The sequence below is a fragment of the Ictidomys tridecemlineatus genome, chromosome X, assembly GCF_052094955.1.
Source record: "Ictidomys tridecemlineatus isolate mIctTri1 chromosome X, mIctTri1.hap1, whole genome shotgun sequence".
Classification (NCBI taxonomy): Eukaryota; Metazoa; Chordata; class Mammalia; order Rodentia; family Sciuridae; genus Ictidomys; species Ictidomys tridecemlineatus.
In genome coordinates, this window is record NC_135493.1 from 7,315,173 (window position 1) to 7,341,129 (window position 25,957).

Genomic DNA, 25,957 nt, shown 5'->3' on the forward strand with positions numbered 1-25,957 from the left:
GGTTCAATCTGCATCATCTTCAGTTGTAGTTGTCCAAATGCATCCTCAGAAATACTCAAGTCCTAGCACCTGTGAGACTCAGGCAAAACCCAATTTAGTGTCAAACTTTGTGGTTAAGGAACTGCCTTCACCAATATGACCCCAACCTTGGTCACCATAACATGTGGAAGTATTCCATTTCCTGAGAGTAGGTAGTTTGGACATGGCTTTGCCTTGGAAATAAGTACCAGGCTGGTTAAATGGTTAATAAGCCTAACACCAATGGCCCCCATCCCATGGCCAATGGTGCATGTGGAACTTCTGGGATAGCCCCAGAGCCAAGAAGAGAAAATGTAGCCCTAGTCTATTGGCCTTCCAGTCCCAAGTGTATTACCTTTGGCTGGTTAAAGTGCTCTTAGGCCATGCATTCACTTGATCAGTAGGCAAACCATATAGCATTGTGACCTTGGTCCTATCATAGTTTTGTGCTGATCTCAATAGTCTTTGGGCTTAGGGTTTGACAGAGCTTTGGGGGCATTGATAGCCACAGACAGGTATAAGAACCTGAGACTAATCTGTCCTTGGTGATTCCGACAGTGACTGACTCTGGGCATAGTTTGATTGGCAGGCACATTTAAAGAGATGCAAGAAGCTCTGGTGTGCTAGTGTATAGTACGATGACTATAGATAACAATAATGGACAGGAAATTTCAAAAATCTAGAAGGAAGAATTTTGAAAGTGTTTACCATATAAAAATTATAGAAATAAGTGTCTTGAAGAAATACACATGTTTGGTCTTATTTAAACTTTATACATGTATACATAATTTAAAATGGCTCATGTTACTCATTAATATGTGCTATTTTGTGATTTTTTGTATCAGTTAAAAGTAAATTGAATTTTTAAATATAAGTAAAACACATATGCAAATATATGCAGATATACAAATTTTAAGAAGAGAGAGAAATCAAGGTATAATATGGAATAAACAAAGAATAGAAATGGATAAGTCAGCTTAATAGCCTATGCAAGAAGGGGTTCCAATGAATAATATTGTATCATTTTTTCAAAGATGCAAACAATTTAAGCTACCAAATATCTATTTTCCTGACAACAAATTCTAAGGACATATTGGGGATCCTTATCTGTAACTTCAGTTTTTTAGTAAATATAGTTTCAGTAAATGCAGCAACATTTTTCAAAAGGATGCCCCTTAAGCAGATTCTCAAAATATAAATAAATAAACCTGAGGGTCACATTAAATAAAATTTCAGTAGAGCTTAGAATACCTGAGTTGGAAGTCCACAAGATCCTCTAGTACTTTCTCTCAAACTTAAGCTCTTGGCTTTAATAGTATGAGTTTATTTTGGTTGTTTGAAGGGTTTAGTTTGTTGGAAGTGTTGCAGAAGGAATAAAAATCCACTGAGCAGTATAAAAAAAGAGAAATTGAAGCTTTGTATTTGTCCCAATTATCTATATTTCCCCATAATATTCCCAGTTCTTTACGTTGAAGAGTCCCAGAGATTAGCGTAAGATCACTAAATTAACACTTGATAGGCCCAAGAACAATCTGGCATATATCAGATTATATAGGCATCCCTTAGAGATATTGCTAGAAAGCTAGTAATATATTGTCTCCGTCTCTCTCTCATTTATATTTTTTGTGGCACAGGGGACGGATCCCAGGATACTCAGGTGAGACCCATTGAGCTACATCCCCAGCCCCTTTTTCTTATTTTCATATAGGGTCTCACTATATTGCCTAGGCTGGCCTTGAACTTGCAATCTTTCTGCCTCAGTCTTCTGAGTTCTGGGATTGCAGGTATGTGGCACTATGCCAAGCCAGTTTGCAAGCTGTACATGGAGCTCACTAGTATTTTGTATACATGGCTCACCGACTTTCAAAGAGAATCAAGTTTGCTTATATACTTGGCATTAAAGAAACTCATAAAGTTACTAGTTTAAATGCATATTTATCCTTCTTAGACCATGAGTTTCATAAGGAAAGAGACTGTCATGTTTATCACTATATATCCATTAAGAAGCACATGGTTTGACAATTAGAATATATTAACAAAATGATTATTTAAGGAAAGACTTACTATATCTGTTTTCCTGTTTATTAAAGGTAATTTATAATTAGGGAGAGGTGGCATTGTCCTGGCATTATCCCCATGTTTTGATTGAGTATAGACAACTCTAAATGTTTAAATAACTTATACATCCTATAATCCCTTCCTCTGTTAAGAAGTAGTAACAATGTCTTTTGAACACAATTCTACTTTATGTCATAGCCTAATATGCACCATTGGCTCCTCTCATGCAAACACTGAACAGACATGGTGCACAAAAAAGGGTATTGCAGATGCTGCAAAAATAAGACCTGATTCTTACCTCTGAAGCAAGAAAATCAGGGGATCATATAAAATTAAAAGATAAACATTTTTAAGATATAAGATATGAAAGAAGTAACAAAATATGACAGCAGAAACATCTGACACTAACGAGAGAGGATCTGAAACTTTTGATGAAAAATTTTGAAAGGCTAACAATGATATAGAGTCTGGTGGCCCATATGGACATGACAGGATTTTGGCCCCCATGACCTTCGCAGTCTCTTTTCCCGTCCATGAAAATGCCATGTCACAGGACAAAGTGGCCTTTGCAGATTTAATTAAGGCTTATTGACCTTAAAATGGGGAGATTATCCTGGATTATCTGGCTAGAACCAATGTAATCAGATGAACTCTCTTTGATCTCCATTTTGTTTACTGAATCTTTTCTTTTTGGTTTCATTGCACCATGCTCAAAGAATACATTTTTTCTAATGGAAAAAAAATTGGCTTATATGTTCCTCACAGATTTTTCTATGCCATCATTTTCAACCATTTTGTGTTCTACTTTTAACTATACCTTTTAGAAACAGGATATTGTTAGGATTTTCATCTAATTTTAGAAACTTTTGTCTTTGTTTGCCTTACATTTATATAGGAGGTTCTGATGCATGTGCTGAGACTTGAGCATCCTTATAGATACATTTTTAATATTTATTTACTTTCTTGCTTTTCCTACATATATACTGTTTTACTTTACTATTTAAATTTTATATTGGTTGTGTCACTTCTGTTTTATGAAACCCCTGACTTTTCTGAGATTAGTACCTGGATGGAATTAGAAGACTAGATTTTTTAAAATGCAATTGAGGAAGTGCCTCCCAGTTCCAAGCTTCATTTATTCTACCATGATAACATCTCTTCATTGGGGTATTCCAGGGCAGCATAGGAAAATCCACTGATATAAATAGAATCATCCTCCCTAGGTTATGTCCTTGCCTTGTATCCTTTTCCTCATCAGTTTCACTAAGTCATTTATCTTTCATGCTGGAACCCAAGCACTTTCTTTATAAATTGGTGAGGATGTTTCACACAGTTATTTCATGTGTCAAGTATGACTTCGAGTCTGGTCAATATTGTGACTTCTCCATTGTTGTCCCTTCATTCATACTGGAAGAGGAAGTCCATAGTAGCATGACAGCTTGTTTCAAAAACTTTGGTTTTATAAAAGTAAATTTATTTGATATTTTAAAACAGATATAAACACAATGATATGTTATTCATGTTCTCCTTAGCTTAGAAAATCTGGTCATTGAAAATGATGGCAAATATCTCTTATCTGTGCATAGTACTATATAGATTTAACAGCACTATATTAATGATCATATTAACAATCAAACACTAGATGTTGTAATTGAGGGTTGAGTGAATTAAGAAGCTTCTTCCTATAAATGCAGCTAATAAGAAGCATACATGAAGCTCAAATATAGGTCCTTTGACTCCCCCAATTTTGTTCTCTATGCTAACTTTAAGAACATTTCTTGGAGCCACAAAAATAAAGCAACAAATAAAGTATATGTTGTGATGATTTGAAAATTTGAAAATATTTAATGTAGGCAGTTTTGTGAGTGATAGAAAACAACAGCTTAAAAATGAAAAATTAACAAAAATAGGCTTTAAAATTCCAAAGAGAAAGCAAATATCCATGTGGCAGGAATGCTTATATTTTAATTTAGATTTTTGGTAAATTTCTATTTTTTATATAATCTCAAATTCATGGAAATTTGCAATAACATATTAGGAACTTACTTTATTTTTCAGATTCACCATTTTTTTTAAATTAAAATTCTCTAATTTATTCACAAAGAAAGATATACTAAATGGAAAAAAGGATATATTGTAATACTTAGAGTATTACATAATTTTTTTTGTGTTTGTGAATAAGGGTAAATTCTAACACTCACCCCCACACACATATACACAAATTGAAAAAATATGTACCAAAATATTTATAGTGGTTTCTACATAGTGGTATGATTATTAGTAATTTTAATTTCCTTTTTTTTGCTTGTCTATATTTTATAATTTTTCTTCAGTGGACATATTACTTATGTAATAAATAAAAATAGAACTCACATTATAAAATAAAATAAAATCACATTTCTCTATCCCCTCCTTCTCTCCTCTCCTTTAACCTTAGTGTCTTGATATCTCTAATATCAAGCCTATTTCTGCAGAGTGCAGAGCTCAAGGCCAGTATCCACTAGAAGCCAGGATTAACACAGAATGCTAAGCTTATTCACAGTAACTTTTGAGTATGAATATTGAACATGGAAAAGTCAGAATTTGTTCAAAAACAAAGGGAACATTTTTAAAATATTTTTTTAGCTGTTGATGAACCTTTATTTTATTCATTTATATGTGGTGCTGAGGATGGAACTCAGTGCCTATCCATGCTGGGCAAGTGCTCTACCACTGAGCTACAACCCCAATCCAAAGGGAACATTTTTTGAATAACAGAATATTTATAGAGCAAAGTGCTATAGCTTTATTCATAATAAATTCTGAATAATATTCTGTCAGAAAAAAATTACTATAAGATGCACGGAACTTCTATCAACTGAAAATGTTTGGGGTATGAACAAGACCATATGCATGCCAGAAAGAAACAGGTCATAACACATAAAATTGGGTAACTGATTTGCAGCAGTTTTCCATGGCTAAATATACTACTTATCGTTTGAAGTTTTGAGAAGCAATTGCATTGGTCTGAGCCAAAACACAGTCTCCATTTGCTTAGTTTTGGAAAATAACTTGGACCTTATTTTCATAATTACATTTTCAAACAGTGGTAGCTGACATACCAAATGTACAGAATTTTGAATTTCATTCAAAATAAAGTCAAAGTTAAGGTCACATCATTGTCCTCAAAGTCAGACTTTGTTCAAGAATCAACTAGAAGAAGGACGATTAAGGAAGAAACAGAACATTTTCTTCCAAGTGTTATTGACTTTGCATTGATTGATGTTTTAGTTCTGTCCACTCTCTGGTATTAAAAAGAGGATAAGCAAAGGAACTATTTTGAGTACACTCATTTTTAATTTCAGTTCAATATTGGCTTGGAATAAAGTAAATAGTGAAATAATGGTAAAGACAAGAGGGTTAGTAGATATATTTTTAAATAGTGTCAGAGGGACTTTCTGAAACAGCACAAAGGGAACACATTTTATGTGGTTGGAGTCAGTCTTCATTGAAAATATTCTTGTAATTTCTGATTTTTAAGATGATACTATGTATAGTTTTTTGGCAGTACATGGGAAGATAAACTTTTTGAATAGCAATAGTGGCAGAAAAGTTGTCTTCAGCCATAATATCCTAAAAAGACACAGAATATTCACATTCCTCTTTTCATGGTACACAAACATAAGCCCCTTAAAAAATGATTCACTAAAAACTATACCTGTGTTTGGCTTTAGCTGGTTTTACCCAGCTTCCCCCAAATTTTCTGTTTATAGTAGACTCTCATATATATTTGGAATCATTCCAAATATATATAAAAATAAATATAACTTAATTTATAAAAAGGATACAAATTAATATCAATTAATGTCTAACAAATTATAACTGTGTTGAACTTCAACATATTTTGACATACACATATGAAAATAAGTGCTAATCTAATATTTGTTGGGTTTGTATTAAGTTGTACTGAGTATTAAACAGAATCCCAGGTGAACTGGTTTATGTCCCAGGTGAACTGGTTTATGTATGAGTGCACACACACACACACACACACATATATTCAAATGTAGGTACCATTTTATCTGCACAGAGAAAGTGTTTGGATATTGGTCAGAAAAATTTTCACTTAGTTATTTTGGAAAGTAGTTGATTTTTAAATAGCATATGATAGATATATAAATATCATTAGTTACAGAATTCTCCAAAAATGGAGATTTGATAGGAAGTTCATTTCAAGTGGCCACATGTCCAAACTATTTTAAGACTAGAAATATCATTTTATCTGTAATCATGACAGGTTTTTTTTTGGAAATTAAGTTAAATATTCATTCAAGATATATAGGAGTACCTACTAGAAAAATTTGGAGAGGCTGTGTAAAGCCACCTAAAGCCAAAGTGTATGCATTGAATGTTGTATTAGCTTTTTGCCTCTGTGAGAAATACCTGAGAAAAAGAATTTAGTAGAAGGTAGATTTATTTTGGCTTATGGTTGCAGAGCTCTCATTCCACAGTTGCCTGGCTCCAACTCAGAGCACCATGGCAGTAGTACCTGGTGGAGAAAAGACTCTGAACTCATGGCAGCCAAGAAGTACAGAGAGAGAGAGAGAGAGAGAGAGAGAGAGAGAGAGAGAGAGAGAGAGAGAGAGAGAGAGAGAGAGAGAGAGGAGGAGCTGGAAACAAACCTCCCAGGGCAAACTCCCAGTGATCCTCTTCCTCCAATCAAGTCCTTAGTTTCCACCAAATCCCAACAGTGCATTCAACTTATAAATTTATCAAATGGATTAAACTATTGGTGATATCAGAACCTCACAATCCAATCATTTCATAAGTTCCACCTCTGAGCATTGCTGCATTGGGGGCCAAGCCTTCAACACATAAAACTTGGCGGGCATTCCAGATCAGACCATAATAAAGGTTTAGGAGTTATGTAGTCTGAAGTAAGTAGTAAAAATAAATGAATGCTTTAAAACTCAATATTTCACTATTTTTTATTAAACTTAGGATTTCCAAAACAGAATTACTTATAATACTCTTGCAAAAGTAGTTATTCTGTGGCAAAAAATATGTTTCCCAGGGCCTGGCATTTGTGAGGCTACTGGGTTTGATTCTCAGTACTGCATATAAATAAATAAAATAAAAGGTTCATTGACAACTAAAAAGTATTAAAAAATGTTTCCTTAGTATACATGCCAATAAGTAGTAGTATATAGATCATAATACAAAAATATGCATGCATAACCAAACTGAAACTAATACTGTTAGTTTTGAAACTGATAATCTCACATTTTTAAAATAACTTCCTATTAATATGACTTTTGAATTTGAATTGAATCATGCAATGATTTTATAAAAAGTATAGAAGATTTTATGTTGCTATTTATCTTGATGTATACACCATACCAACATAATTAGACAACAAGAGTCAGAATTTTTATGAGACAAAGGGAAACACAGAAAGTGCTCTACTGTTTTTTTTTTTAAATTATGGTGTCCTACAGCATCTCAAGAATGATTTACAATCTTAACTCTGCCCCCTACTACTTGTGTGACCTTGGATAAAAATGTAAATACATGTAATAATTCTGTGCTGCAGTTTTCTATCATATAAGATTTTTTGGGAGGACTAAATAAATGTATATGAATTACTTACACAAGCACCACATAATAAGCACTTAATGAATATTAATGTTTTATTGGAAGGAAGGTCAAATTGTAAATATGAGAAAACCCATAGTCCAACTAAGTTTCATCATTAAAGAAGAATGAATAAAAACAAATAAGCTGGAGCTGAAATTCGAAACGTTAACAATGTAAGCAAAATAAAAGGCACTATGAGGAATGAAGTATCAAGTTGAACAACAAATTATTAGATTGATGATATAAACTGAAATGAATCCAAGCATTGGCACATCAAAAGAATAATTGAAATTGCCAGTTTAGGAAAATATAATTATTTATATATAACATTAAACATTATTATATAAAACATTCCATCAGAAATTAGGAAGGAAATAAAATTATTGATAATGATGGAGATTAGTTGTTTCTGTCCTTAGAAATGTGACAATATTTGGAATATAAAGTGGAACTTCTCAATTTTTTCAAGTTTTTATGTACTGACACATATTTATGTAGTTACTATGTTCTCTTCTACTTCTGAAAATCCTGCTTCAAAAATAATAAATAAATAAAATCAGAAAAAAATCTGATTCAGTTGAATAAAGGAAATTGAAGGCATATGATTGGTCCAAAGACTTAGGGAAGAGTTACCACAAATCTGGGAGATGGATATAATGACAATTTTTTATTTTTTTAAAGATTTTTTTAGTTGTATATGGATGCAATACCTTTATTTTATTTGTTTATTTTTGTTTGGTGCTTGGGAATTGAACCCAGTGCCTCACACATGGTAAGCAAGCTCTCTACCACTGAGCTATAGCCCCAGCCCATAATTAGGATACTATTTCGTAGATATTTGCATAGTGTATTTTTTCCAGCACCCAGGAGAGTGCTTGATACTTTGAAATTAATGAATATATTTTTGCTAAATGATTGAGGCTTTTCTTATCTAGGCAGGCCAAGCAACTCTTCCATCTCATCCCATAATAGCCCTGTAGTGAATATAATCTTATGGCAGAAATGAGGCAAAGAGACTTCCTCATTTCTATTGCTTTTTAAGATGGTTGCCCTACTTAATTTATTAAATATGCCAGCTCTAGTCTTTTGCATTTGGTGGTAGTTCCCAGGCATATATATGCCAATAATATCAGTTGACTGGAACTTTATTTACCAGACACTTTCCACCAGAGGAAACTCTAGCCATAGTAGCTAGTGACAAGTGTCATCTTCTTGGGATATTATAGGCAACAATAATGACAGCACTAGTAGCTCACAGTTACCAGTACACCCACCGGTATCTAAAGTGGCAATTTCAAACCAAGTGTGACACTATTAAGGACTTTACAGTCATACTGATATTACCACTAGTAGTGCACAATTACATTCAAGCATGTAATCTTGTCTTCTACTGAGATTACTAGACATGATTTGCCGCCAAACATTAAAATGTACATTTAATGGTTGATAAAATATGAGGGAAGCATCTTGGTTAATTTTATCATTTATCTTTTTTATTTTTTATTACTTTTTTATTTGTTCTTTTTAGATATACATGACAGTAGAGTGTACTTTGACACATTGTACATACACGGAGTATAATTTATTCTAATTAGGATTCCATTCTTGTGGTGTTTTACATGTTGTGGATTTTTACTGGTGGTGTATTCACATATGAACATAGTAAACTTAAGTCTGATTCATTCTACTCTTTCCTATGCCCATCATCCCTCCCTTCCCTTCATTTGACTTTGTCTAATCCAATGAGCTTCTGTTCTCCCCTCCACCATTCTTATTGTGAGTTAGCATTCACATATCAGAGAGAACATTCAATATTTATTTTTTCGGGGGGATTGGCTTATTTCACTTAGCATGACAGTCTCCACTTCCATTCATTTACCTGCAAATGCTATAAACTCATTACCCCTTATAGTTGAGTAATATTCCATCAAGTATATATTTATAACATTTTCTTTATCCATTTATCTGTTGAAAGGCACCTAGATTGATTTGATAGCATAGCTGTTTTGAACTGAGCTGCTATAAACATTGATGTGGCTCTATTACTGAAGTTATGCTGTTTTTAAATGATTTGGGTATATACCAAGGGGTGACATAACTGGGTCAAATGGTTGTTCCATTCCAAGTTTTCTGAGGAATCTCCATACTGCTTGCACCAATTTGCAGTCATACCAGCAATGTGTAAGGAAGTACCTTTTTCCCCCCACATCCTTGCCAACATTTATTGTTACTCGTATTCTTTTCTTTTCTTTTTTTTTTTTTGGTACCAAGGATTGAACTCAAGGGCACTCGACCACTGAATCACATTCCCAGCCCTATTTTGTATTTTACTTAGTGACAGGGTCTCACCAAGTTTCTTAGTACTTCACTTTTGTTGAGGCTGGCTTTGAACTTGCAATCCCCCTGCCTCAGCTTCCTGAGCCACTGGGATTACAGGCATGCACTGACTGCCATGCCCCGTGTTACTTGTATTCTTGATAGTTGCCATTCTGAATGGAGATGGAATTTCAGTGTACTTTTTAATTTATAATTTCTCTAATTGCTAAAGATGTTGAACATCTTTTTATATATTTTTTTTCAGCATTCTATTTTTTGCTCTGTGAGATGCCTGTGCAGTTCCTTTGCCCATTTATTGATTGGGTTTTCTGATTTGTTTGGCATTAAGTTTTTTGACTGTGTGTGTGTGTGTGTGTGTGTGTGTGTGTAGATAGATAGATAGATAGATAGATAGATAGATAGATAGATATCTATCCTGGAGATTAATGCTCTCTCTGAGGTGCATGTGGTAAAGACTTTTCCCACTCTGTAGGTTCTCTCCTTATGTTATTGACTATTTCCTTTGCTGTGAAGATGCTTTTTAGTTTGATACTATCCCATTTATTGATTCTTGATTTTATGACATGATGAAGAGCTGAGTTTACATTTACCTCTAGTAGGCTTCAAGTCTCTGATCTAATGCCTAGGTCCTTGATCCACTTTGAGTTGAGTTTTGTACATGGTGAGAGATCTAAGGATTTAGTTTCATGTTGTTGCATATGGTTTCCAGTTCTCCAAACACCATTTGTTGAAGAGGCTATCTTTTCTCCAATGTATGCTTTTGGCACTTTTGTCTAATATGAGATAACTGTATTTATGTGAGTTTGTCTCTGTGTTCTCTATTCTGTACCATTGGTCTACATGTCTATTTTGGTGCCAATACCATGTCATTTTATTACTATAATTCTATATTATAATTTAAGGTCTGGTATTGTGATGCCTCCATATCACTTTTCTCCTAAGGATTGCTTTGTCTATTCCGGGCCTTTTATTTTTCCAAATGAATTTCATGACTGATCTTTCTATTTCTATGAGGAATGTCATTGGAATTAATAGAAATTATAATAATTCTGTATAGCACTTTTGATAGTGTGGCCATTTTGTCAATATTAATTCTGACTATCCAAGAACATGGGACATATTTCCATATTCTAAGGTCTTCTTTAATTTCTACAATGAAAATTACAGAACAATAAAGAAAAAAAAGTGAAGAAGAACTTGGTTTATTTTAAATGCCAGGAACTTAACAATCAGGTAGATTTGGTTGGAGATTTGTAGAAAAAAAGTTTTCAAGTCCTCTGTGTTACTTCTAGATATTTGGCCTTAGTGAACTTATTTTTTTCTGTTGGAACTCCTCACCTAAACACATTCCTGAAAAAATAAAAATAGTATCTTGGGATGCAGTAGGATATAGTGGTTAAAAGCATTGCTCTATGTTCTGCTTCTGTTCAAGATGTGGGAAATTGAATGAGCACATTTACTCCATAATGAAGAGAAAAATCCAAATAAAGTACAAAATTATAATTTTTCTTGTAGCCCATTAGAGACCTGAGGTTACAGGGCCATCAGGGTACCTATCCTTCTCCAAGGAGAGATGGAATACACAAACTCTTTCACCTAAGACAGAGCACCAGAGAAGTATAAAACTTTCACATGAGTGGGTAATAAGGAATCAGTAACACTTTGAACCAATTGTTAATGTCCAAGTGTATGTTGTTGTGACAGTAACAAAGCCCCTGGAGAAACAGACACAAGATGAATTAACATCAGCTTGCAGGTTCCTTTCTATGGTCCTCCAAATTTGCTCAAGAAAAAAACTAGAAGCAGGGCAGGAACCCAGAGACAGCTTTCTTTGCTGGTGCATAAAAGATTTGAAAATTATCATTTCTGTCAAAAGCCTTCAATTCCTGAAAGAGCAGCAAATGTTATCACTCCTAGAGCACAGGTAAAGGCCAACTGTTACTAGAAAAAGGAAAGATGAAGAAAATCCCTTTATTTCTAGAAGGAAGGCAAGGTCAATAAAGGCTGCAGAATTATATAACAATCCTTTAGAATTCTCCTCTTACTAGAAAATGATGTGGAATCTATTTCCTACCAAAAGCTCATAATAAATATATAATACAGTTTGACTCAGTGTCAGAGTACACAATATGTTTAAAGTGCTACCAGCTGTTTTGAAGAGATAATGATCACCAGTAACTGTGACTGCCTGAGAGCAGACTATTTACTAGTGAGACGTAACACCTTATTGAAAATATTCTCTACTAGGCCACTAATCCAAAAATGGCAAAGGGGAGCAATAGTTCAGAATAAATAGAAAGAGTCCATGTTAAAAATTAAAATTAATATTACAAATATATAGGACCTGACAATAGGAAAAGAAGCAAAGGGAGGGAATAGAAGAAATGCAGAAGAAGGAAAAGTGAGAAAAGAAAAAAATAGTATAAAGTATTAAAATAAAAAGAAAAATAGATATGTCCCATTTAAAAAACAATATAAGATTAGATATAAGATTGGATTAAAGTTTATGATAACAAATAATGGGGGTTGGACCAAAACAATCAATACAGAAGATAATACCAGTAAAATAAAATACAAGTGAAATAAAAACCTAATATTAAATATAAAATGATTACAATATTTTTACTCTAGTGCCTCCACAAAGACTTTGCTCCATCCACCTCTGGCATGATCATGGGCTGCTCTGATAGTTCCCTGGTACCCTGAGTCGCAATGTGCCCTCTTGTGGCTGAGGGGAAAGGTTCTGGGGCATCTCTGACCCATGGCTAAATCAATTCTGGGCACCCTACCTACTGCTTTCTTCACACTGCTGGCAGCAACAGAACTGTTTCCATCTTAAAATTAAGAAACCTTGGGCATAACTCAAAAAACATAAGAGGATTTTTAACTGTAGAAAGAAGGCAGAACACATAGGGACACAGGAATTGGGTAACTAGATGGAAGTTAGTTCCATGGGTTTTCTTGTTGGCGTTTAAATATGTTAGAAAGGATGCTGCAGAAATTTTCAATGTAGAACCACCAATAGGCACAGACAAAAATATCTCTAAGTAAAGCCTGTTTGCCAGAGAAAGAAGGACCCAAGACAGCAGAAATGTATTTCCAACAAACATCAATGGAATAGTTTCCTCCAAAATATCCACAAATATGCATAGTTTGTAGGACCAAAAAGAAAACCCATCCTGCACTTACCCCTGGATCTCATGGAAACAGTAGTTATTTGTCTTGCTAGGCATCACCAAAATTCTTGAGGAGCTTATCTTTGGTCTCCTGGTTGGCAAAAGTAGTTGATGGAGGTAGGTGACACTACACTTCCCCCAGTGAGTGGAGCGCTGATCTTGACTTGCCAAGGGGAAATATCAGCATCATCAATAGCATTTAAAGGCACCCTGTTCTTTTAAACCCATATGGCAGCAAGGAAATGTAGTGAGAGTAGAATTATTCACCACTGTACCTTACCCTCACTATTTGGTGTCAGGGGGTCTTAACAGATAGCTGAGCTTCTACTACCCAGCTATCTATGAGATTTATGAAGAAGTTCAAATCAGGACTTGTTAGTGTTTCACTTTCTAAGTACCCCTGAAATGAGTATGATCCATTAGACAGGCAAATTGCTACACCTGTCCAGAATTAACCAAGCAGAACGAGGTGTTAAGAGATAGGGTTGGTTTGTTCTACAAGTATCCCTTCCCCTGGTATCAGCTGATCCCAAACAGGATCTGAGTTTACACTCTTACCAAGTAGCCTCAAAACAGTATGAGTAATCCCTATCTCCTTACTTCTCCCTGAGAACAATAAGATGTAGTGGGGATCTATACTCTTACTTGGAGACAAGGTGATGGTGTTAATTGGTGCTTCATTTTTATTTTTGCTGAGAAGATAAGTATCAGCAGAGCTGAGTAGAGAGCTGAGCCTCCACCCCACCTGTGTGCAATAAGTCAGACACTAATTTGATCAGGGTGGTATGGGTAGGGCCCCTGCAATAATAAGATGAATCGTAAGAAAACTGACACAAATTTTAAATCACCAATCACAAAAATACAATAAACAGCAATTGTTAATTTTCTTTTTAAAAAATCAACAACAAATAGATTATATAACTGAAATGTAAATTATAGAACTAGAAGACTGTAGAATAAAAGAAAACTGGATTAATGAGCTTTACATAGTGAAGAAGATAAGAACCAATAAACTTGAGGAAAGATCAATAGGGTTTCCCCAATCTGAACAGAAAAATAAATTAATTAAAAATAAATCTTAGCAACCTATGTAATAATAACTGAAAGAAAAGTGACCACAACACCCAGTGCAACAGAGGAGAAAAGAAAGAGAGAGAGAGAGAGAGGGGGGGGGGCCCTGCAGAAGGGAGTTTTTATGGCCCAAATCTACTGAGGTCTCTGGGTCTGCAAGCTGCCTTGTTGGCACAAGGTGAGTTACGTGTTCAGCCTTGAGCAGGGGGTTGAGTGTTTAGCCTTGAGCGGGGGCTTGGGCCTTTGGGCTTGAAGCAAATAGTTGATAAAGAACCAGACAGAGGGTTTGAGAGGCCAGGTCACCCTGCAGCTAACTTTGTTTGGCATGCTCTGCAGACAACTTACTCAGCCTGTCCTGCATCTAACAATAACAAGTTAACTTCCATATCATCACTTGCTCAGAAGAAAATTAAAGAAAAAGTCAGACTGAAAAAGTATTTAAGGAAATAATAACATAAATCTAATTACATATACAGAAAGACCCAAACCTGTAGATTCAGGAACTAGAGAGAAGTCCAAATTAAAAAGCAAACACAAAGAACATCTAACACACATCATAATTTATCTTTGCAAATGTATAGACAAAAAATCTTGAAGTATGTTGGCATATGATTCTAGGAACTTGTGTAATAAAGATATAATAATCAAGAGAGGGATTAGATTTCAGAGGATGATTCTCTGCTCACGTAAAGAGCCTGAGTGGCGAGAGATGGCAGGACTGTTTGTGGTTATTTCAGTTTGAAGTGATTGTCTAGGAATTCCTTAATCATCAAGTATGATAGCTATCCTCTGACTGATTTTTCCAAGGAATGTTGAAACCAGAGATTTTTGATGAACTGCTGAACACAGAGAAAAAATCCCTAAGCAGTTCAGTATATAATGTCTGTAGAATTTCCTCTAGTTTTGATTTTTGAAAATATCAAGTAAATCTGACAAAGGAATTCAAAGGTTTAAATTACCCATGTACACCAATACAGGCTAATCATATTGTTAATATTCATATATTGTTTAGTATGGTACCAAGACTGATGTGTGTTGCAGAACCCTTTGGAATAGGTATGGAAGAAAACTCTAAGGATAAATTCTTTACCAAAACCAGTGTTATAACAAGGTTATGGAGGAGGTGATTTTACATAGTTTGGAGATGGTTCTCCTGTGATCGAGTATCATTGAAATGACTGAATGCATATATTATAGGGGCAAAGATGGATGCAGTGATAGAATGGAGAATTGTTAAGTATTCTATCTTAAAGCAGACCACAGCCACAAAATCTACATGTAAGCCCTTAATGGTACATTCCAAAAGCCAAATATTAGAATCCCAGATCCAGCATTTTTTACATAGGAGCGACATTGAGCACCCATGTTTATTTTTTGAAGAAGAAATAAAGCCAAAAAAGGATTATAACACACTAGAGGAAGAAAATGTTATATGAAGAAACATATAGCAATCCTTTGTTAATACAAATGTTTAAAGTATTATTTAACAATAGAAAATTCACCAGGATCTAGGAGAAAATACCAGTTAGTGGTATGTGGGTAGAAAAAAAAATACAAAAAAAATTGTAAGAAGTCTTAAAAAATCAGATAATCTGCTCTTTAAAACAGAGATCCTAAAATCCAATTAAGGAAATTCTGGATTAAACAAGAAATGATTCATTTTCTTATGCCTTTCCAATAGGATCAAGGGATGGAAGAAAGAAAAAGCAATTATAAAATGGTTATGTATTTATGTACACCTGGAAACTTGTGATTTTGTCTTCAAATTTATCCAAGTCTTACTGTGAAAGTGTCTACAATGAGAAAAAAAGAGAAATGGGCTAGAAATATGAATGGAAATTTTTACAAAGGGGATTTGTAGATGGAAAACAAGCATATAAAAACATGTTCAACTATATCAACCATAGGAGAAATTCAAATCAAAATGCTAATTGTATATCATTACACATGCACCAGAATAACTTAAATATAAAGTGATAGCACTAAATTCTAGTGAGAATGCAGAGAAATTATATCCCTTGTAGATTGCTGGTGGGAATTTAAAATGGTACAACCAACTGGAAAGTTATATGAAAGTTTCTCACACAACTGAACAATACATTTATCAGATGACCTAACAATTGTATTATTGGGTATTATTCCAGAAAGTTGGAAGATCACATTCACACTCAAAATTTATACAGGAATGCCATATCATCTTTATTTTAATCTTCTAAAATTAGAAACAACAAAGATGTCTTTGATAATTAATTTATGTGTCAACTTGTTTGGGTTAATGAATACTTAGAAACCTGGGAATTACTTCTGTGTGTGTCTATGGACACGTTTCTAGAGGAGATTGACATGTTAGTTAACTGAGTGAAGAAAATCAGCCATTAATGTAGGTGGGCACCATTCTACTGGCTAGGTCCTTGAATAGAATGAGAGGGACGTTATTATTCCTATGTATGGTTATGTTTGTGCAATTAATCTCCATCATGTAAAACCAGAGAAATGAAAAGTTGTGCTCCCTTTGTGTAAAAAAGGAGAGAAAAGGATTTCCATATCTTTTCTAGAATAGCAGCACTTCTTCTCCTGACCTTCAACATCAGTACTCCAGACTTTTGGCTTTGGGACTCTAGGACTAATACTAGCACCCTCAGGGTTGATAGGCCTTAAGTTTCACACTGAGAATTAATGATACCTTTGACATCTCTGGTTCTGAAATTTTCAAACTTAGACTGAGCGATGATACTAGCATCCCAGGGTCTACAGCTTTCAAATAGCCTATTTTAGGACATCTTAGTGCTTATAGCTGCCTAAGTCAATTCCTTTAATATTTCTCTTATTATTTCTGCCTCCCTTCTTGTTTGACTGATTATCTATCATCTATCTATCAACCTAACTTTATACTTTTGTTTTGTTTTTCTAGAGAATTGTGGCTACTATAGTGTTCTTTAATAAATTAATGAATTAATCAATGAATGATTGAAGCAAACAAAAAACTATTATTACACACAAATTGATTAGATCACAGAAAATTTATTCTGAGTGAAAAAAGATACAAAATGGTTGCAAACTGAGTTATTCCATTTATGTAACATTTTTTTCTAATGAAAAAATCATAAATTACTTGATTTCAGGGGTGGAGAAGTGACTAGAGGTGACTATGGTTATATATATGTAGCATAAGGGTTCCTTGGATGGAACTTTTCTGCATATTGACTATAGTAGTAGTTACAGAAAATGCTACACATGAGAAAATTCCACAGAACCAAACACAAATACATATAAAAATTTGTTAATGTAAACCTGGTGAAATATTAGTAAGTTAAATGAATTGTGTCACAATATCAACTTCCTAATGAAAAAGTAATATATTTGTGGAAAACATAACCATTGTGGCAACTTGAGTGAAAGGAATAAGATAACTAATTGGTGGAGATTCAATTTAATGCTACTTAAAATCATAATATATGCAAATCTTGTAATATAGATGTACTCCATAATATTGATGACTCTCAAAATAATTAAACTGAGTGAAAGAACCATACAAAAGTACAAATTGTGATTCCATTTATATAAAACTCTAGAAAATATAAACTAATCTACAGATCCAGAAAGCTGATCAGTGGTTGTATGGCAATGGACAGGGCTTGGGGAAGTGGTTTGAGGAAATTATTTTATGTGTAATTTATTACATGTAATTTATTACATGTCAATTATATCTGAATAAAGATGTTCAAAATAAAAACAAAACTATAATATCCTAGGAGCAAAATATGATGAAAAATATTGTTAACCATTGGCATAAATGACATATTCAACTGTAAGTGGCCAATGTTTTTTAATGCTTACTCTTCAATAGAAGAATAATAATCATGAATTTAAACAAGAAGTAATAATGGATAGAAAAGCAACCTGGCATAAATCCCTTTTATTGACCATTGTATATTCATTTAAACAATAAAAAATACAAGAGGATTTTAATAAAACTAAATGTCTGCAAAAGGTACAATCTAGTCAACTAATAAATCATCCATCTGGTGTTACATTTAATATTTTTTAATTGTTCTGTGGTTTAAAAATAAACGTTGAACAATTAAACAAGAATAAATTTACTTTTAAAGATATAATTCAACTTCAGCAAAGTACATGCATAAATCACGTAAAAACTTAAACTCTCATTTGCACTTTGATTTACTGATTTAAGCATGAACACAAATAAACTCTTACATGAAATGACAGCACATAAGAAATTAATTTCTTTTATATTAAAATCACCGTGCTATCAATGTTTATTTAGAAACAGCTGTTTAAGTGCTAGAATACATGTGTCATACAAAACCACAGAATAGTGGCCTGAAATGCACTGCAAGCCATACTAGATCCTGAGGAACTTACTTTAGAAAGGAAAGCAGTAACTTAATTACATGATATCTAAGGTTAATAGTATAACAAGAATTTCTCCACATTAATTCCTTCATATAATATATCTGATAATTAAGGGACAAGTGCTAAAAATGTCCTTTTTGTACCTTATATATACACATTTAAAACTTATTGGTAGGGCTGGGGTTGTGGCTCAGTGATAGAGCACTTGCCTAGCACATGTGAGGCACTAAATTCAATACTCCACACCACATAAAAATCAATAAATAAAATAAAGGCTTTGAGTCCAACTATAACTTAGAAAAACTTACTGACTGCAGGCATCTTTTAGAAATTAAAACAATAAAAGATTTTTGAGGGGTGAGAAGAATTTTCTAAGAGGCTAGATGAAAAAAAGAGTATATATTTTATGACTCCATTTTTATAAACCTCTAGAAAATGGAAACTGATAGTGGCCAAAGCAAGACAGTAGTTACCTGGAGATGGGGGTACAGGGAGGGGTAGGAGGGAGATATTGCCAAGAAGCATGCTGTAGTTTGAATATGGTTTGGTCCCCAGTATATTTGGTATTGAAAGGTTGGAAAACAACTTTAAGAAGTGGGGCCTAGTGGGAGATGATCATCCCTCTAATAATCACCCCTCTGAAGATACTAATGTTCATTATGCTGATTGCTTACAGTTTCATGGGACTGAATTTGTTTCCATGAGAGCAGAGATGTTATAAAGGAGAAATTTTGACCCTTTCCTACTCTGTTTCTCTCTTTCCATGTGATTTACCTCTCACATATATACACATGCCATCAGCCCATGTTATGACGTAGCAGAAAGGCCCTCACCAGAGGCCAACTAGGTGAGGCTGCCCAATCTCAGACTTTCAGCTTCCAAAATTGTGAAATCTTTTTTTAAAAAATAAAGTACCCATCCTCAGGTATTTTACTATCACAAAAGGGACTAACAGCATGTGGAAATTTTAAGGAATGATGGATATATTCACTTACAAATGGGTATATTCACTCTTATAATTGTGATTAGTGTGTATGTATGATAAAACATACGAACTTTAAAAAAAATAGTTGTAGGCGGACCCAATACCTTTATTTTATTTAATTATTATGTGATGCTGAGGATCAAACCCAGTGCCTCACAGATGCCAGACAAGTGCTCTACCACTGAGCCACAACCCCAGCCCACATACAAACTTTTTAATCATGTAAAGGTTCTTGTGCTTCAATTATAGTTCCATAAATTAAGCATGAAACTCTTTTCATGGATGAAAACAACTTTGAAAAAGATAAAGCTTAAAGATACTTGTAGGAGGAGCCATGTTGCTTAAAACTTCTCCATGAACAATGAATGCTCCATTTTCTTGCCAGCACATGAGGCAGACCACTCCCAATGGCTTACTCTACCCCAAATTTCTTAAGTGGGCTGATTGGTTCTGGATTTGTGCTTTCAATCACCATTACTTTCCTAGGGATGCTATGGCAATTTCTAATAGAGTGAGTTCTTTAGCCCTTCTGAGAGCCATTAGTTGCTTACATAATAGGGTATGGAGTAACAAACACCACTATGAGGTCAGTGTTCCTCAGGTGACTCCTTGTATATTTTTTGAGATACTGCCACTCACATGCCTCACCTTATACAGTTTCTGGAAATCTACATACTAAAGTCTTGTATACATGAAGTCTTTTTCGCCTTGCCTGTGGGATCACGTATAAAGAGGAAGTTTGTCTTCAGTCCTCAGTCCTCACTTTGAAAACAATTTATCTGTTTGAACTCCAACTCCACAGACCCCACATCTCTCCCTTCTCAAACACCTAATTCTACCTTTTATTTGTTCCCACTCCAGCATCAGAGGCTCACAGAGATACACATCTTTTCACATCAGATTGATTTTATTTTCACCACCATTAATGTTAGTAACCTGTTGTAAAATTTAGCCATTTCTTAGCTGCCAGACCTCTGGACACTCTGAAGATTATTCTGAGGTCTCTGGCCCCACTCAATTACTGGCTGTCCAGGTCATCACTTGAAATGCTGGAGGTTTCTGGGGTCTTTTCCATTTCTGGCTCTCTATTCAGTTTTTCATTTAGCCGATGATAATGACCAAAGAGTATTGTTCCTTTAGTTTTCTTAGATTTTTTCAGAGATGTGGAAGGCTTTTCTGAGTCTCTTTTGCTTGAATTATTTTGAAGTGTTTTTTTACCCTTATTGGTGGACTTTAGTATCTGTAAGGACAACAGAGAGGCCATAAGGGCATTGGTTTGGGAAAAGAAGATGGGATATACATGTGAAGTAGGGGTTTGTGCCAGATGAAAAATAAATAGGAGTCTTAGGTGGTGGGGAATCAATGCAGAAAGGAGAAGCTTGGGTTGGGTTATCTTACCTTGCTGCCTCTTCTGCATCTGGAGTGATGATAGGAAGTCTTCATATTCTTTCTTTCTTTCATCGATGATGTTGACTGGGCCATATCTGCATTAGGCTTCTGTGATTTCTTGGTTGCCTTAGCCATACTGAAGCCTCGCAGTGGTCTTCTGAAGAGCTGTAAGGATCCTATGCATATATGCCCTCCCAAGACAATGAAGGGCCACACCCTTCAGCCTTGATTGGCCAGCAAGTTACTCCCCAGCCAATGAGGACTAAGGAGGAGGTTAGACCTCACAAAGCACTACCTCTGAAGAGGCTATGGAGGTTGCTAGGGAAACCTTGCTATAGCTTAGATATTGCAAATCAACACTCTTGGCACTTTTGGGATGTAGGGGAGAGGAGATGCTAGGAAGGCAAAAATGATCTGGTTGGGCAAAGGAGACTTTTCTTTAATATACCTGAAAGAGCCACCCCACCCTAATTCATATATAGTGTTCAATAGTGGTGGTACAGGTGGTAGAGATCTTCCTCTACCAAAGTATTCCCCAAAGCTACTCCTACAAACTCATTCTGCTATCTTTCCCTTAGCCATTAGTTAGTATTTTGGATAATGTACCTAAAATCCATCCAAAAGTAATATGTTTATATTTTTCTTTAATTATCAGAAGATATGTGAATAATGCTACAAATAAGACATATTCCTATTAATGAATATCAATATACTTACTGCATTTGGCATTAAAAGCTGCCAATTTTTAAAATTATTTTCTTCCAGGCCTTCAACTTATAGAAAAGGAATAAAATTAACTACCCACTGATGAAAATTGCATTTTATCCTTATTTTTATTCTATTTTTGGAGTCTGGTCACATTATCATCATTGAGTTTTGCAAGATTCCTTCTCTTTTATTCAAATTTTTCTTTCTTCTTAGAATCTAGCACTAGTTTCCTTTCCAACAATAGAATTATTATTTTATATTTGAATTCTGTCCTTGTATATGGCCTTGTTAAATGTGTGTTTGAATGTATCATAATTGGTTTCTGTGTTTTTGTTGCCACCTATATCTCTGGTTCATTGCTTCTAATGTTGCAACATCCTATTGACATAGTACACCAACTTTCGTCCTCCATTCACTTCCCCATTTAAGAGACACCCATGTTTGCTCTATACTGCCACAAATGATGATATAATGAACATCCATATTCATGTTTCCTTGTGAACTTCTGAATATATTTCCCTGAAATATATTCAGGAATAAAAATTCAAGGTCATAGATACACTTATTTTTCTTAGTTCAGGCTGCTATAGCAGAATACCATAGAATCTGTGACTTAACAACTGACAATTCTGAAGGCTAGAACCATGAGTTCAGGGTAGCAGTATAGTCAGGTTCTAATGAAGGTTGGCTTCTGCGTTACATCTTCATATGCTTTGTTTGGTGGATGCATACAGAAGGAGAGATTTAGGTGTCTTCCTTTTTAAATAAGGGCATTAATCTGAGACACAGCCCTCATGACCAAATTTAATTATCTCCCATCTCCAATTACCATCACATTAATGATAAGGGTATTAACATGTGAATTTTGGGAGGCACATTCAGTCCAAAGCAATAATTTTACTAAATATTGCCACATTGTTTTCTAGACTATATCAGTTCACCTTCCCAACAGAATTGTGTTTTCTGTTTCCCTACACAATCATCAATTTTTTTTATTTAGAATGCAGCTTCTCATAGGATCTCAGTGATCTTAACCAATTGATGTTTATACCCTTGTGTAATCCAGTTCACTTGAATGGTATGAGTATGGGCTGTATCTAGAGATTTGCTTCTAATAGCTAAAATCCTACAAAAGTAATGGAATGCCATTAACATCATCAATTTTATCTTTGCTAGAACACTTTCTTGGTAGCAATCTCTCTTGCACATGTGCTTTCTCATTTTTATTAAAACATTATGAAATGCTCAATAAAGAGGCCCACATCTTAAGGAATACCTTAGGAGGAACTAAGTCCTTAGCAAAATAAACTGCAGAGCACTGAATCCAAATAACAGCTACTTGATTTAATTAGGAAGAGGATCCTTCCCAGTTGAGCCTTGGGATAATGCACCCTTATAAACAGACCCAGAGCTAGACGACAACCAATCTGAACCCAGATTCTAGACTCACAGAAACTATGAGATAATTTCTTATTAATAATATTTCTCAGTTCTACTAATACCTCAGAGGTTCTCACATGTGAAATCTAGAAAAGAAAAGCCTAAAGGTAGCTGTAGGTTGTGACTTTCAATATGTACCCAAGTGGACCTGCTAATAGTTTATTCCTGAAATGTCCAAATCCCCTAACATTATAAAAGAGCTGAATTCACCTTTCATCTGTGAAAGGAGAATGAATCAGAAGGGACTGAATGAATTTAACAAATTCCTGTCACATGCTGGGGAAAGTGACTGAGGAACCAAAAGGGGGCTATATATGTTCAAAATTAAGCTAGAATAAAGAAGAGTCTTCATTCTGACTGGAGTGAAATGATATCTTAGAGTAGTTTTGATTGCATTTTCTGATTGCTAGAGATGATGAGCATTTTTTCACATATTTGTTGATTGTTTATCCTCTTAAAAACAGCATACTACAGGGTCATAGCCACATCAATGTTTATAGCAGCACAATTCACAATAGCTAAACAGTGGACCCAATGTAGATGCCCTTCAGTGGATGAATGAATAAAAAAATGTGTCATATATACACAATGGAATATTACTCAGCACTAAAAGAGAATAAAATCATGGCATTTGCAGGTAATGGATGGCGTTAGAGAAGATAATGCTAAGTGAAGTTGGCCAATCCCCCAAAACAAATGCTCAATATTTTCTCTGATATAAGGAGGCTGATTCATAGTGAGGTAGGGAGGGGGGGGGAACATGAGATAAATAGATGAATTCTAGATAGGGAAGAGGGGAGGAAGGGGAAAGGAGGAGGCAGGGGATTAGCAAGGATGGTGGAATGTGATGAGCATCATTATCCAAAGTACATATTTGAACACACGAATTGTGTGTCAACCTACTTTATATACAGAGATATGAAAATTGTGGTATATATGTGTAATAAGAAGGATATGCAAATGGTAGAAGACCTTCAATGATACACAAAAGTATAAGAGGTTATGATGGTCAAGGGGGAGGGGGAATAAAAGGGTGAGAATTGAACAACAGCAGAGGAGGCAGAGAGGGAAGGTGGGAGGGGAGGGGAGGGAGGAATAGTAGGGGATAGGAAAGGTAGCAGATTACAACAGTCACTAATATGCCATTAGGTAAAAATGTGAGTATGTAACAGATGTGATTCTGCAATCTGTATTTGGGGTAGAAATGGGAGTTCAAAACCCAATGGTGTCAAATGTATGAAAGATGATTTATCAAGAGCTCTGTAATGTTTGGAACAATCAATAAAAAAAAAAGAATTGTAATGCAAAAAACCCCACAAAGTACATGTATAAAGAAATGAATTGATGTGAATATACTTTATACAAAGATATGAAAACTTGTGCTCTATATGTGTAATAAGAATTGTAATACATTCAGCTGCCATGTATTTTAAAAAATAAAATCAATAAAAAAATAGAGTCTTCCAAACAATTGGCCGTTTCAGGTTTATTCTCTTACAAAATTTAGCCACTTATATTGTTTCCCCCAGCAACATGATCCTTTCATTTGGGTTTATTGGAATGTATTTATTCAAACAATTTTATTCTTAGTTTAAGTTTTACCCCTTTTGCCATTGACATCTTGCCAGCGGGTTTTTATCTTCTCAAAGTTTTAAAGTAATCATTTCTTAATTTTGGAAATTTTCTTTATTTTTATTCCACTTTCTTCATTGTCTTTATTTCCCCCTAAATTTCCTCTATCTTTACTTGTAGACTTTTATTCTGATTAAATTGAATACATAGCTTATTTTTTCTAATACAAGTATTTGAAGCACTAAATTTCTCTCAAAATTATTATCTATAGTTACAAATCCTTCCATTTCTAAATAGTGTTATTAGTATCTTAATATGTTAAAAATATTTCTTCTTTAATCCAAGAATTATTTAGTAATATGATGTTAGTTTCCAAGCATATTAGATGCTTAAGCTATCCTTAAAATATATATTTTTAATTATTTTACTGTTAAATAACAATCTGTAGGATCATGGCTCAAGTTTTTTGAGGCTTCCTTTGTGAAATTGTACATGGTAAATTTTTGAGGCTGTTCTTTGAGTACTTGACAATAATATGTATTCTCTATTTGCCCAGGGAACTTTGTCTAAATACCAGTTTCATTTATTACATATAACATTCAAATGTTCTATCTTTGTTTCCTTTTTTGCCTTTCACTTTTGATTTCTAGTTGCCTGGTATAATTATTTCCATTTCTTTCTATTCATCTTCCAAATTTCTAATAAATTCCTAAGTTCTGTCAGCATTCAACCCCTTGCCCACTGACTATCCAGTAGGGTACATATGTGAACTTCACAAACCTGTCGTGTCTCCATCTCATGGTCCTAAAACCAACCTTCCCTGCAAAGCCCTAGAACACCTGCAAGCATTATGAAAAAATGTGAATCTCTGGAGATCTAATAAGGATAGAGGAAGCCCCCCCAAATTTGTACTTTTTGAAAGTAGAAAAAACATTTGAGACTTCCCCTAGATGGGAAATTATTAATCATAATTCATTTGCCTTCAGTGAGCTGTTGTGGAAAAGAATGTGACTGGCTATGCTCTCTATCAAACAGTAGACATATAATAGGAGCTTCATAAATTCTTGGATGAATGAATGAATGGTTACACAGAAATAGATTCTAAATGCAAATACAAAGAGATACAAATAAAGCATGGGAAGTTTCTGGACAAGAATTAACAACACCCTTTCACAGATAAAATGCAAGTGTTGTGCTATAATTCTGTGTCTTT

General features: G+C 34.4%; 1 pseudogene; it reads left to right on the forward strand.

Annotated features, from left to right (window-relative positions):
- The window catches only part of LOC110598127 (tRNA pseudouridine(38/39) synthase-like), a 73,918-nt pseudogene extending 58,206 nt beyond the window's left edge, over nucleotides 1-15,712 (forward strand).
- The last annotated feature ends 10,245 nt before the right edge of the window (nucleotides 15,713-25,957 follow it).